The sequence below is a fragment of the Cibotium barometz genome, chromosome 49 (genome assembly GCF_041138505.1).
Source record: "Cibotium barometz isolate CiBa-2024 chromosome 49, ASM4113850v1, whole genome shotgun sequence".
NCBI classification, from domain to species: domain Eukaryota; kingdom Viridiplantae; phylum Streptophyta; class Polypodiopsida; order Cyatheales; family Cibotiaceae; genus Cibotium; species Cibotium barometz.
The window spans coordinates 43,725,797-43,742,015 of record NC_141094.1 but is presented as its reverse complement, the minus strand read 5'-3'; the positions used below and the strand labels follow the sequence as shown (position 1 = coordinate 43,742,015).

Sequence of the window (16,219 nt, the reverse complement as noted above, 5' to 3'; positions counted from 1 at the left end):
CAAGAGAAATACTACACAGGGCGGCTAAACAAGGAGTCCTGAAAACAATCACTCGCAGGCATAGATAACTTGGTGTTCCATACGCATTTCTGCTACACATAGTTTATAGGCGTTTCGGCCACCACCTCACACTACCCTCTCAAGTGCCCATGTTCCCTTCCATCTGCTCTCTATTGTTCCACCCACACATGGTAGAAACAATCTTCAAGAGAGCACGTAGGACAAGAGAACACTACACAGGGTATGTTGTGCTTGTCACTACCCTTTGAAGTGCCCATGTTCCCTTCCATCTGCTCTCTATTGTTCCACCCTCACATGGTAGAAATAATCTTCAAGAGAGCACGTAGGATAAGAGAACACTACACAGGGTATGTGAATCATGAGTTCCATAAGTTCAATGCATCCCAAATAAAGGGACCCAAAAAGAATAATCCATCCCAGTAAAAGGGAGCCATAAACATAATCCATAAACCTGAGGATGGATCCAAATTCCTAGAAAAGAAGTCTAGGAATCCATACACCTGTATACCATAATCCTTGTATACCATAACTCTTACCACATACTCCGTGCTAACCACACACCTTGGAGTAGAGGTGAACTTAATCCATAAAAGCATCATATCCATGAGATAACCAAAGATTTCTTCTCTATAAACTCGAACAGATTCGTCCATAGAAATTGCCTGTTAAGCCCAATATCTATATAAATCTCGTCCAAGAAAGAAATCTCCATAGATATATTCCATCCCAATAAAGGGAGCCATGAAAAGAATTCATCCCATTAAAGGGAGCCATAAACAATGTTTCCCTGAAACCATCTCAAGGCAAACAACACCACCTTTCTCCTTGCATAGCTATACAAGGGTTAGTGAACATCAAAAACACTTCATAGTAAATAGCAAAAGCACCAACTTTGCAAACTCAAAGTATACTTAGCTGTTCTTTGCCAGGTTGGTCATGAAGCCAAAAGAAATATCTCGTCACCATATCCTTAAGATATCTTGAGATATATCTCCATATAGCTTGCCTGTAAGCTTGATAATATAATCCACAATATCCATATGGAAAGAGTGCTAAACGTGTGCACATAAAGCCAACTCCATACTTCCAAGATAAATTTTGTGAATTCATAAATCCTTAGATCAAGCTGTCTATTGTTCATGCTCTTGCTTCATAGGCTCTGAAGTGGCTGGCCATGCTTAATAGCAATGATGGTAAGTGTGGTCCCCACTCCAGATCTTTTCTCTTCCTTATTGATAGAAGGAAGCCTCCGCTTCCAAGAAAGCCTATGCTCTGATACCAATGAAACTCGCGGCGGGTGCCTAGGGGACTTGGGCCTTTGACACACTTGTTGATACCATCAATGCATATTAAAACATTTAAACATGGCCACAGCCTTAACACATATCCATCATCACTTTGCATAAAACATAAAGCTGGACAAAACATCCACAAATGCTGAAAATGGAGCTTGCACGTGTGACACCGCATAGAGGCCGGAATGGGCCGACCCCCCCCCCCCCCCCCTTGGAGTATTTTATTACCCAAGGAGAACAATATCATGTACAAGCTTTGAGGGCCTTACTCTCCCCACGGGAGATGCCGGATTATCCATATACAAATGCCATAACACAGCCCAACACAAGGCAACTGAGCCGGAACATAGGCTGTAGAAATGCCGAGCCAACAATATAATCCATATACCTCCGTGCGGGTACTGATTCTTCCCCAAAAACCACGGGTCTTCATGCAATAGAAAGGGTACAGCAAGTACAACTCTCCATTCAGCCGGTACAGCAGGTACAATGGCTGGTACAGCCGGTATAGTGGCTGGTACAGCAGGTACAGTAGCTGGTACAGCCGGTACGGTGGCTAGTACAGCTGGTACAGCAAGTACAGAAGCTGGTACAGCAAGCATAGTGGCTGGTACAGCCGGTACGGTGGCTGGTACAGCAGGTACAGCAAGTACAAATGCTGGTACAACACATACAATGGCTAGAAATCATAATAAATGATTGAATACCCTTGCCTTCAGTCTTTCTTCGCGATGGAAGCCTCCAAAACAGTCCCATACAGCCGGTATTCTTCATGGGCAGCCTTCAAGTGAGAGAGAAAGAGAGTAGCCATCATTAGGGAAGCCTTAAACGGTGGTAGAGGCTAGTCTGCAGCAAGAGAGCCTCTATTAATGAAGAGAGAGGGCTCCAATTTATAGATTTGGGCCTCCCATGAGCTAAAATGGCAAGAGAAGGCTACAATGACAAGTGGAGAGCCACACAATAGCTGAAGTGACAAGTGTGAGGCCACTTGTCTCATTTTGATCCATTTTCTAACAAGTGTCAGGCCACTTGTCTCACTTTGATCCACTTTCTTGCCACATGTCCCAATCTAAGAGATGGATTCTCCCATAATCTTTAGCTCTAAAAATATAACAACTAGTAGACATTCTGTGATAGGCACTTTGCCAACTCTTGGTATCTGCTCAATTCCAGATGTAATGACGCGAACAGAATTTCCATCGGAGTCAGGCCAAAAATAGCAACTCTCCTAAATTTTAGGAGTGTGGTCCTTTGTATTCTAGGATAATCCCCCATTCCCAAAGCTTGTACTTTCCAAATATTTAAACATCCTGGAGTCCACCAGACCCCTTTCAGACTGGGAAATGTCCAGGCTGGTGACACCCCGCCCCTTTAGGTTATATTACCAAAAGAGTCTGCAAAGTACAAGATTACGGGTGCCTGGGGATTCACCACCAGCCTGCACCTGATTCTTCCAAACACATTATGAATGAATACATTTCAAAACAAGAGAATCTGTAGGTATATCCGCCCTACACACAGGTACATCTGCCCTGCACAAGCCTCTTCACAGGTACATCTGCCCTGCACAAGAGTATCACAATCCTCACAGGTACTCCGCCCTGCACAAGATGTAAATGGATCTTTAGGCCCTGTTTCCACGCGAGAAACTGATCCAGAAACCTGTGTTCTCCGCGAGCAAGTGTCCCCAATGCTTGCCCTAAGCACCTGCTATACCAGGAATCCTTGAGACACATCCATGCTCACATATTCCATTGCTGTCCGGCCTGTTTTGTGCAATAACCAGTCCAAAACAGCAACTTTCTGTCGCGAGAAATCCACCTGTAAAGGGTCCTACAGCCCTGTGGAGGTCCCTAGAGCTGTCATGTTACATGTACTGTCCAAGTTGACTTTGGACACCTGTAACCAGCCCAAACTCGCAATAACCAGAAATTGCAGGTCTGAAATTTACCAACCAGCCCTTTAGAAGAGTGTGGGGATCGCTGTCCAAGCTTGTGTGAGTCCGGGAAGCAAGCAACCAGCCCTGTAGCAACTCCCAAAGCTCGAACCAGCTCTCCAATATGTTGAATAATGAATAAAACAGCCCAAAAGGGCCTCTTGAGGGAGGCGCCTTTTTCGAGTGCCACCTAAGGGGCCTGGTGGGTACACATACTGGCTGACATGTGTCCCCATAAGGTGTCCAGGTAGGTGTCCAGTCCATAGTGCTCCATTTGTCCTGTTTGTATAAGTTTAGGTCCAACCAAATGGGAAATGGCCATAAGCTGTCCGGACTTCATTAATTTTGGTCCAACCAAATGCGAACGCATTATAAGTTGTCCGGCCACTTATTAATGAGTGTGGACCTGGAAACCAATAAACCTTAGTAGTAAATGAAGTAAGCTGTAAATTGAGTGTGGACGCACTTACCACCTGCAAAACCCATAAGCCCACAGTTTTAGGCCCAAACAGGAGTGCACACACGTGTCCACAAGGTGCCCGGGCGACCCCGGTCCCTCGGGCTTCACAAGCCAAAATAACAAGCATTGTCCAGACAGCAAGACAATGTCACACAAAGTAAAATAAAGTTATGGCATGCATCATTTATGCATTGTGCACATGTAAACTTGGAGAACCACCTATCATCATTCTTGTACTTGAAAATATTCCGCCTGCCATCATAACACACCATGTGTCAATGGCCGGAATCCACACGGGCATCGCCCGAAAGTCCACAAATGTCCTGCCATGTCCTTGGACTCATATGCATCCACTCATATGATCCATACACATGCCCAAGTATAATACATACATGCATGCGCATGTTTCTAGGCCTGACACGCATCCGCATGTCCCTAGAATATAGGGGTTTGTGACATTCCCCCGGCTTCTAATCAGTTGACCGCAACTGAAAAGCCTCCAGATAGGCCTTCAAAAGATTTGGGTAATCCTCGAAGTAGGCCTCATCCATCCATTTCGCATCCAAAGCTGAATAATTCTTGAACTTCACAAGGTACCTACGAACAAGTTTGCCTCCCGCAAGCTTTCGTTTCTTGTGAAAAACAATCTGTTCAGGTTGAAGAATCTCTTCTAGCTCATCCACCTCGGGTGGGTCTTCCAAAACCGGCTCAAACGGTGTCGGTCCCACATAAGGCCTCAATAGGCTCACATGAAAAGCATTATGCATGTTCCAATGATCTGGGAGTACAAGCCGAAATGCAACATCATTGATCTTCTCCAAGATCTGAAAAGGTCCATAGTACCTGTTGGAAAGTTTAGGGTACTTTCCCTCTTCCGAAGGCGTGCCTTTTCAAATTTCAGCAAGACCCAATCACCTTGATTGAATTGTACATCCCTTCTATGCTTATCAGCTATCTTTTTATTCTTGGTTTGAGACCTCTCTATGGCTGTCCGTACCTGTGCAAATGCAGTATCCAAGTCTCTGACATACTCATCTGCTGTGCAAAAATCTCATCCTTTGTACGAAGGATGGGTGGTAGTACCACCTTGCCATAGATAATCTCAAAGGGCGCCTTGCCCGTAGAAGTATGTACCGTATTGTTGTAGGCAAACTCCACAAGTGGTAAATACTTCTCCCAATCCGATTTGCGATCGGATACATAAGATTTCAGCAAGTCGAGGACGGCTAAATTTGCTATTTCACTTTGCCCATCTGTCTGTGGATGGTACGCTGATGAGAAGTTCAGCTTTGTACCCATATTGTCAAACAATGCGCGCCAAAATAAGCTTGTGGTTCTAGGATCTCTATCCCCCACAATAGATTTAGGCATGCCATGGTGTTTGAATATCTGTGCCAAAAACATCCTAGCCATATGATCTAGCTTTATTGTTTTGCGCACGGGAATGAAATGTGCCTGCTTGCTAAACCTGTCAATGATGGTCCAAATAGCATCATTTCCCTGTGGCGTCCTTGGCAAATCCATAATGAAATCCATAGCAATGCTTTCCCATGGTTCATTTGGTATAGGCAAAGGCTGAAGCAATCCAGGTGCTTTATGTCGATCAAACTTGACCTTTTGACATACCATACATTCACGTACATATGTTTCAATATCCTTGCGAATATCTGGCCAAAAGAAATACCTCTCCAAAGCTTGTGCTGTGGCCAAAATGCCTCTATGACCTGCATATGGAGGAGCATGGCACTCATCCATAACCTTATGGCGAAGGTTCTTTACCACACACACACGATTTTGCATCATGAGATATCCATCTCTTATGACATAAGATGGGACAGCAATACCCTCTTGCAAATCAGCCCATACATGCGCAAAATCCTCATCCAGATGATAAGTATTACGCATATCCGATAAGTCCTCATGGTATGCAACTGTAATAGCATGAACCTGTCGTCTAGATAAGGCATCTGCCACCACATTCTTTTTCCCTGGAGTGTGTAAAATCTGAAAATGAAACATTGAGAGGAAATTTGCCCATCTCATATGCTTCTCTGAGAGTTTACTTAGTCAAAAAGTATCTCAAGCTTTGATGATCAGTTTTGACCATAAAATCAGCTCCTAAAAGATAGTGTTTCCAAATAGTAAGGGCATGAATTACAACCAACAATTCCTTCTCATAAACCTGTAAGTGAAGCTCTGCATGTTGCAAGCGTCTGCTCTCATAAGCAATGGCATGTCCTTCTTGGTTCAAAACAACCCCTATGCAGTCCCCACATGCATCACATTCCACCACAAAAGATTTGTGCAAATCCGGAATAATGAGTACCGGTCCCGAGATGATTGCACTCTTCAACTTTTGAAAGGCATCTCTCTCTTCTTGTGTCCATTTAAAGATTGCTTTCTTCTTCGTTAACTCATGTAACGGAGCGGCAATGAAAGCAAAATGTTTGACGAACCTCCTGTAGTAAGCACATAAACCAAGGAAGCTCCTCACTTCATGGACTGATTTCAGTTCTGGCCATTCTTGCATGGCTTGTATCTTTGCGGGATCCATGCGCACACCATCCTTTGATACAACGTGACCAAGATAGTGAATCTCTGGGAGGAAGAATTCACTCTTTTTTGCATTTATGTAGAGCTGATTTTCCTTAAGCTCTTTAAACACAATAGCCAGGTGCTCACGATGTTGGGCTTGATTCTTTGAGAATACAATAATGTCATCAAAGAATATACCCGTGAACTTTCTATGCTTTCTGAACACCCTGTCCATCATCCTGTTGAAGGTAGCGGGTGCATTTGTAAGGCCAAAAGGCACCACCAAAAACTCATAAAGACCAAAGGCTGTCCTAAATGCAGTCTTGTGTACATGTTGAGGTGCCACTCTCACTTGATGATACCCACTCTTGAGGTCTATTCGGCTGAAACATGCCGAACCTTCAAGCTTGTCCAAGATGTCATCAATACGTGGAATGGGAAACCGATTCTTGATGGTTATCTTATTGAGGGCACGGTAATCAACACACATCCTGTAAGTACCATCCTTCTTTTGAACAAGAAGTACCGGCGAGCAATATGGCGAGGAACTAGGCCGAATCAAACCCTTTTCCAAAAGTTCATTCACGTGTGCCATAATCTCTTCTTGTTGACTAGCACTCACCCTGTATGGTGGCCTATTAGGTGGAGAGCTACCGGGAATTAGATCTATGCAATGATCTTCCGGGCTCTCGGGTGGCAACCTTGCTGGCAAAGCATTCGCAAAACAATCTTTGAACTCATTCAAAAAGTTAAGCTTGTCTTGATCTAATGTACTAACATCAACACTAGAATGTTCAATGGTATCACGTACAAAAACCAAGTAAGAACAAGCTGATTTCTTTATTGCCTTATTAATTTGTACATGGCTTACAAGAGGTATGGTACTTCCAGTAGTACCAGCATCTATAGAGTGCTCACGGTCTCTATGTACAAAGCTGATTTTCTTCTCTTTGTAAGCCTTAATAGGCTCTAAACGGTGATGCCAGGGCATCCCCAACAAAACATCACAACCTGTAAGAGGAGCCACTAAAAAGCTCTCATGGTCGAGGTAGTCCTGTATATGTACACGGAGCTTACCAATGACCGGAGTTACATCAACCTGTTTGCCCTCAAAGGCGGCATTTGCATTCATTTGCATTCCCATGTCTTCCACATTGAGACCTATGGCGGCAGCCATATGTACGGATATAAAGTTATGTGTGGAAGCATCATCAAAAAGAAACAAAGCAGGCTGATCCTTCAATTTGCCCCAAGCCTTGCATATGACTCTACTCTTGGGCTCATGCCCTGTATTACCCTGCACATCGGGTACAACATTCACAAGAGGCTTTTCCACATTAGGCTCAGCATTCTTAGGATTCTGTGGGCATTTAGGATATATATGATCTTTACTGCCACACTTAAAGCATTTTCCAGCCTTCATGTACTCTTCCAATTGCTGTTTTGAGAGCCCAAAATTATGGCGTTTACCCCCTGGCTTCTTTTCGGAGTCATCCTTTGCATCTCGGCCATCTTTGGGAGCATTCTTAGGTGGCTGTCCACCCTTTTTCTGGTCATAACCAGCCCTGAATTTACTCTTGTTTTGACCTGCAAATGGCTTATTTGTGGGTGCTTTTATGTGCAAGTTCTCCGCAATCATGGCTGAGTGTATAAGCTCTTGTATGGTCTTATTTGGGTACACTCCCAAGCTTTGTTGAATGATGTGATGGAGCCCCGATTCAAACTCTCTTCTTCTTGTCCTCTCCAATATTCATGAAGGGAATAACCTTGAGAAGGACTTTCCAAAACTTTGCTATGTATGAAGCAACGGACTCTCCCTCATCTTGGGACAGGTAAGAATCATAAAACTGAATTTTGAAAGAAGACCAAGTTGGGGCAGCACTTCCATCAAGTATTTTTGCAAGCCACCAATCACTTGCCGTATCCTTGAGATGCATTTCCACATGCCTGAGCATAGACTTTTCCGAAAAGTCTTCATTGCAAAAAGCTATCTCAAACTGTCTAATGAAAGCAAGTGCTTTGGTAGAGTCCATCCGTCCCTGAAAGTTTTCAAACTTTACATCCTTGTCACCGGACTTGAACTCTTGAGGCTTCTTCCTTCTATATGCATCCCTATGTACATCATGTTCATCTGCATGATGATGATGCCGTGATGAAGATTCACGATCCCTCTTCGTTCTCTCTTGAGCCACACTCTCCAAATGAGTGGAAAGCTCAACACGAGAACGGATATGTCTTCTTGGAGCAAAGCGGGAATGAGTAGAGGATCCCTCATCCTTACTCTTCTCTTGACCTGCATCAAGCCTAGCACTAGGGACTCTTGTCCTTTCAGCATTTGGCACTTGCTGTGCTCTTCCTGCTTGTTGTGCATCATGTGCACCACCACGGGCAGCCATGAGGGGTGGCTTCTTGAAAGCCAAACTACCATCTGCTTCAGTGTATACATCACCCTTAACCATTAGGTATGCAAGTGCAAGCTCTCGGGGTTTCTCAACATCCATTTCCTTTGCAATTGCTTCAAAAGTGACTTCATGGACCGAAGCCTTTGCCTTCGCAGCCAATACCCTTTGTACATCCGGGTCATTTTTCAATGACCTAAGCTCTTCGGTTTCAGCCCTATAGCGTCGCACTTGATGCCTCAAAGATTCCAAATCAGAATGCATAGTGTCATGAGTACCTGCATCTCCATAGACATCATTGTCTGTAGCATCTCTTGCATCCCTTGTACCATGAAATTCACGGTCTTGTGTGTTCTCCACACTGTCAGAAATGTGGCTGTCCATGACACTCAAATCAGGTCACCAGTTATGATTCCAAGCCTCAGACCGTTTTCCAATGAGGGGAAAAATTGAGCTCTGATACCAATGTAACGGGAGGCTGTATTGGAATCGTATAAATGTGAACAAGATTCTGAGCACTTAACACTTGAGCATTACAACCACAAAGCTGAAAATGACAGTACACCACATAAAGGGGCCGATGATAGGCTGACCCCCCCCCTTTAGGTTATATTACCAAAAGAGTCTGCAAAGTACAAGATTATGGGTGCCTGGGGATTCACCACTAGCCTGCACTTGGTTCTTCCAAATACATTATGAATGAATACATTTCAAAACAAGAGAATCTGTAGGTACATCCGCCCTACACACAGGTACATCTGCCCTGCACAAGCCTCTTCACAGGTATATCCGCCCTGCACAAGAGTATCACAATCCTCACAGGTACTCCGCCCTGCACAAGATGTAAATGGATCTTTAGGCCCTGTTTCCACGTGAGAAACTGATCCAGAAACCTGTGTTCTCCGCGAGCAAGTGTCCCCAATGCTTGCCCTAAGCACCTGCTATACCAGGAATCCTTGAGACACATCCATGCTCACATATTCCATTGCTGTCCGGCCTGTTTTGTGCAATAACCAGTCCAAAACAGCAACTTTCTGTCGTGAGAAATCCACCTGGAAAGGGTCCTACAGCCCTGTGGAGGTCCCTAGAGCTGTCCTGTACTGTCCAAGTTGACTTTGGACACCTGTAACCAGTCCAAACTCGCAATAACCAGAAATTCCAGGTCTGAAATTTACCAACCAGCCCTTTAGAAGAGTGTGGGGATCGTTGTCCAAGCTTGTGTGAGTCCGAGAAGCAAGCAACTAGCCCTGTAGCAACTCCCAAAGCTCCAACCAGCTCTCCAATATGTTGAATAATGAATAAAACAGCCCAAAAGGGCCTCTTGAGGGAGGTGCCTTTTTCGAGTGCCACCTAAGGGGCCTGGTGGGTACACATACTAGCTGACATGTGTCCCCATAAGGTGTCCAGGTAGGTGTCCAGCCCATAGTGCTCCATTTGTCCTGTTTGTATAAGTTTAGGTCCAACCAAATGGGAAATGGCCATAAGCTGTCCGGACTTCATTAATTTTGGTCCAACCAAATGCGAACGCATTATAAGTTGTCCGGCCACTTATTAATGAGTGTGGACCTGCAAACCAATAAACCTTAGTAGTAAATGAAGTAAGATGTAAATTGAGTGTGGACGCACTTACCACTTGCAAAACCCATAAGCCCACAGTTTTAGGCCCAAACAGGAGTGCACACACGTGTCCACAAGGTGCCCGGGCGACCCCGGTCCCTCGGGCTTCACAAGCCAAAATAACAAGCATTGTCCAGGCAGCAAGACAATGTCACACAAAGTAAAATAAAGTTATGGCATGCATCATTTATGCATTGTGCACATGTAAACTTGGAGAACCACCTATCATCATTCTTGTACTTGAAAATATTCCGCCTGCCATCATAACACACCATGTGTGCATGGAATCCACACGAGCACCGCCCGAAAGTCCACAAATGTCCTGCCATGTCCTTGGACTCATATGCATCCACTCATATGATCCATACACATGCCTAGGTATAATACATACATGCATCCGCATGTTTATAGGCCTGACACGCATCCGCATGTCCCTAGAATATAGGGGTTTGTGACAGAGCGACGGATGTAAATGGGCCATGAACATGCAAGGAAAGAGTCACTCACCGAATGGCTATGGAGGCGGCTGTAGGAAGACTGAGCGGCCAAACAAGAGCTTGGGGTAGATCTCTAAGAAGAAGGGGTCGCGAGTTGGAACGCGGAGCAAGAGAATGGACGGCAGCTAGGGTGTAGAAGCAACAGCAAAATGTGGTGTCAATGTCGAACATGGCAAAAGAAAAAAACACGCTAGTGGGTAATCCAAGGGATGGCAGAGCCCTGCTCGGTGGTCAGGCGGCTCAGCCGGTCCCCCCCCCCTCCCCCCCCCCCCCCCCCAAAAAAAAAAAACCAGTTGAGCCACGAGGCTATTACAAGGTTCGCTAGATTTGGTTGCAGAGCTGTGGAGCAATCGGCAGAGGTGGCGGCGGTCCGGGTGGCGAAGTCAACAGGCCGGCCACGAAGAGACATGTAGCTGGTAGTGAACAAGGTGCATAGCTCCAGCTTTGATACCATTTGTGGTAGAATTTAGGGGGGCTAGGCAGGAGTGTGTGCAGAGAGATGAAGAGAGAGCAGGGTAGACAAATGGCCTCCCGTCACTGTCGGCCCATAGGAAGTTTCGGATCAACCGCTGTACTTGGCCAATACATGCTTTGGAGAAGGTCCAACAAGAAGTAATGTACCACATGGTGGCAAGAAGCCTTGGATACATAATAAGTGCGGAAGACATTCAATTAGATCTCGCGAGAGTGGTAGAAATCCTAAATTGGGAGATTCCAGAAACAACGTACAATGTACGATCATTTGTGAAAATTTGCTAGACATATTCCAAAAACAACATACAATGTACGGCTGTTTGTGGGAATTTGCCAGGCATATTCTGCCCACATCGACAAGTTCTTTGAGCTCTCGGTAGCTCTCATAGATCTGTCCAAGGGTGTCAAGACCCTTAGGTAGTGCTTGCCTCGTAGGACGACCCATTCCAAATAATCACAGATGCAAGGAACATTGCCATTGGAGCTATGTTGCAACAAAATGGTCATCGAGTTCCTTACATGTCTCATAAGCTGGTTCTTGCAGAGAGAAATTACTTGGTCTATGATTGGGAGCTCCTTGTCGTGATTAGACTTTGAAGCATTGTAAACATTTTCTATATGGGTGCGATTTTGAGGTTCTCATTGATCATCAGGCTTTGTGTTGGCTTTAGACGATGCCAAGTGCACAATGGAGTGATCGGTAGCATCGCTAGAGCCAGATCTTCCAACAATTCGGTGGCATGATTGAGTATCTTCCAGGCAAGGCCAACCTAGTGGTGGCTGATGCATTGAGCAAGAAAGGAATCATATCCTACATCCAACCCACATGGATGGAGCTCGCTGGTACATGACTAGACGAGAGATGAAGCACAAGTATGAAGATTCTAATGAATCCGGTACTCAATGAACATGTATTGGATGCTACAGGATGAGATACGGGATGGTTTGCTTTTTTACAATAGTCAGCTCTGTCTTGAAGCAGTTTAGAGCAACTATTCTCTATGATGCCCATGAGGCCATTCTTGGTGGGCATAGGGACATGAACTCAATGTTGGAGAAAATTAAGAGGTAATTCTACTTGCCCAGAATGAGGCAAAACATGTTCACATATTTGTAATATCGTGGCAAGAAAGCGAGTTTATTACAACCATTGCCTATTCTCGATGGATTTTGTGCCAAATCCGGATAAGCATAACTTGGAGTGTTTGACAGTTACTAATCGTTTTAGCAAGTTTGTTATGCTTATTCTTTGCAAGGCTAATGTTACTGTCAAAGATGTCAAAAATTTGTTTGTGGCATTGGTACCCATTGATGTACCTAGGACCATTGTATCAGATTGTGATGCCAAGTTTACCGGTCATTTTTGGAGGCCATTGTTTGATAATTTTGGTACTCAGTTGAATTTTTCCAGTGCATTCCACCCACAGAAGGGGGGTCAGACAGAGATTTACAATCAATTGGCGTTCGACGTGGTGCAGTGTTATGTCCATGATCAACAAGGTATTTGGGAACATTTTTTGCCTTTGGTTCAAGCTATTTTGAATGACTCTTTTTCTTCAGCTATTGGTGGGACTTCATATGAGGCGGCGTTTGGAAGACAGTTCGAGTCATTATTGACTAGGGACATCGTCTTCAGTGTCTGACGCTAACTGATGACGAAGTCTTACTAGGAGATTTTGGAGTCTTTGAAAGAGAGTGGGCCAAGGCACAAGAGGCCTATTCTTGACAAGCCAACAAGGCTAGAAAGGATGTGAAATTCTTGGAAGGGGATTGGGTATATCTTAGGATCGTGAAACAAAGGTTGAAACAGGTGGGCAAGCGATGCCCAAAGTTGTCATTTTAGAGTTTCGGACCTTTTCCCATTCTGAAGAAGATCAACAAGGTGTCCATGAAGTTGAAGTTACCTTCTAGCTGACCATGCATGATGTGTTGCATGTTGCTTTGTTGAAGCATTAAGTTGGACCTCCTTCCACATATGTCTAAGATGAACCGGAACCTGATATCGTCAATGAAGCCGAGGTGATGGTTCCATAATAGATCATTTTGCACTGCTTCAAGCATGGCTCCGATCGTAAAGCGTGTCAATTTCTCATGGAGTTTTGGGACTGAGGAATGCATGAAGCAGTTTGGCTTAACAAAAACTTCTTCTAAGATTATCCGGCATTATTGACAGACTATTTGGAGGCTATGCAGCTTTCATCAAGTTAACCAGAAGAGGATGTCACGTTCATCTTGCACTTGGATGCCACGTGGCCGTATTTGCATATGTAACATGTAGCGGAAGTATTTGTAATTAAGGATCGTGTCACACAAGTCTCACATCGCCTTCTGTATCCTGAGTTTCGTGAGTTTAGCAATCCAGTTTTATGACTTCAAACTTTAAGAGATTTGAGAGAGAGGGAGAGATAGAAACTTTACACTGTATGGGCTCCCGAATTACACACTGAAGGGCTCCCTATCCCGTTACCGGAATAGTATTTGCTTTATTACTTTGAAGAGATTGACTTTGGACTGACGATAAACCAAACGCAAGATCTCGGAGGACCAAGAGTGGGGCTAAACTGTACATGGCTGTAGAAGCACCAATGATGACCAATCTCGAGCCTATGCACTCTTCCCCATGGAATGAGGGAAGGCTGCAAATCTGAGGCTAAGGTAGGGCTGATTGGGATTGTTTCTAGGTTGTGAACGAATGCTGAATTTTACCTTCACCAAAGTGCTGTAGCAAAACGATGAAGATAGGAATACTGAAAACTGCTCCTATGCAGAAAACGCAAGGTGGTTTGAAGGCTGAATGCTGTATGTTGATGCGTTTAGGTTCATGAAGGCTGAATGCTCATGCGTTGATGCTCCTAGGTGCTGATGGATGAATCGCTGAGGGCTGAGATGGTGATTGCTTCAATTGCTTATGCTCCTTGTCCTGAAGGCTCCAATCGTTGAAGGGTTGATTGCTGAAATATGCTATGAATGAGTGAAGGGTGCAATGCTGAACTATTTATATGCACTTTTGATGTTGGTCGGCTGGCTACAGAGTTGGCTGAGTGCATCATGTCTTGTCTAAATGGATAAATATGGTAAAAATGCAAGCTAAATGCTATAAAATATGGAAAAAATAATGGAATAATACTGATTAATATTCTGATGCTTCTGCAATGGTCTACATGCAATGGATGAATGATATGCAATATGCAGAGTGCTTTCTAATGCAAACCCTAAGGTTTCTACTGATTGTACATGCATGAATGAATCTCTTCAAGTGGGTCAAGGGACTTGATTGACTGACTCACTCACTATGGTTGAGGAATGACCTACGTAGATTTTGCCTGACTTATTTTGGACCGAGGATTACAATGGGGTCACGACGTACGACGAATAGCATCCTAACGGGTACACAATGTTGCACTGATGAGGATGAGCTATTTTGTCAGCATGCACTACAGTGCATGGTGCATGTGACAGCATAGCCACATGGTCCTTTGTGAGCCCTCGTTTGGGTCAGCTAGGTATCCATTGTAGAGGGTGATGGTTAGGTGTGAATGTTTGGCACATCTATAACCCTTTGGAATGATGTAGAGGTGTACCGTGCATTTTATTAGGCTCCAGCCGGATGCACGGGCACCGGTTTCAAGAGATGGATTCTATGGGAGTCTATCTCGTTGATAGCCATGGAAGGCTTGTCCAAGAGCCACCAAGGCCAAGACAAGGCCTTAGGCCAGTCCTTAGCACATGGGTCAGCCCTATGAGGTACCAAGAAGCCATGTCGGCCAGCCTAAAACCTGTTCGCCAGCAGCAAGAGCAGAAAATGCTCACACATGTGAAAATCGATGCAATAAATGCTGATTTACCTAATCGTGAGCAGGCCGACAGCCATATGAGCAAACTGACTAGCATACAAGAGGCATATATAAGCAATGGGCAGCATAGAGCGTAAATCATCTTATCTATGCAAGTGTTGAAGTCTAAGGGCTAGAACAAGGGCCAAGCAAAGTGGAAAGCGTAGATCAAGGGAGTTCCTTCAGGTTGAATGCTATCTCAGCCAAGGGAAGGTACCCAAGTCAATTCACTCTTGGTTATTTACAGCCAACAGTATGTCAGTCTACTCATTCAATGAAGCAAAGACACCATATGTGGTGGGGGCCCTTCAGAGGGTATTTGGGACCCAATATTGTGTACTTGTTTCTTCTCTCTTTGCAATCCTATCTTCTCTACATGGTGCTATTCATTGGCAAGATCAAAGGGCTGAAAGTATTTATCAAAGTATAATCCTTTTCTGTAAGCTTCCGCATGTTTTACACCACCTGCGTCCCCCCCCCCCCCCCAAAAAAAAACTACCCCCAAAAAAATAATAAATAAATAAATAAACAATACATGCACATGATACTTGTGAAACTTCATGTCTGATAGTCATCTTATCCACACTAATGCTGTAAACTCAGAGACTATGGTCAGCTAGATCTCTGTTGATGTTTTTACCAACTCTAACGAGTGGGCATTGATTCTTCAATGTTTATCCATTCTTTAGGTGTGGAAAGCAGCATCTTTGAAGTCACTGGTCCAAACTCCTTTAAAACTTCAATGCTTATCCATTCTTTAGGAGTGGTAAGCAGCATCTTTGTAGGCGTCTTTGAAGTCACCGTCTAAACTCCTTAAAAACTCGATACCTTGAAATTTTCCTCTTGTGAGGGAAACCCTTGATTCCTGGTGTCCTTTTGGACTCCATATGTATTTGCAGGCTAAGCTTGAAATTGGGCTTTCTTACATTGGATACACCTCTCAAGGTGCGTGCTTGTATTGTACTAACCTTTGCTTTCTCATCTAGTTCTTTCCTTCTCGGTGCATATGCATTGTAGCATGAGTCACTGGTGGAGGGATTTAGCAAATGTTCTGCCTTGTTGTGCTTGCATACCAATACATCATAGGGCTTGGATTGAAAGAAAAATTGGTGTTATACTCTTAATATTTTAAGTTAGTATTGTAATTTTTTC

General features: G+C 44.3%; 1 protein-coding gene across 2 annotated transcripts in view; it reads left to right on the top strand.

Moving 5' to 3' along the window:
- LOC147610611 (putative protein phosphatase 2C 57) overlaps window positions 1-16,219 on the top strand; it is a 72,962-nt gene that overhangs the window by 17,819 nt on the left and 38,924 nt on the right. The window lies entirely within an intron of this gene.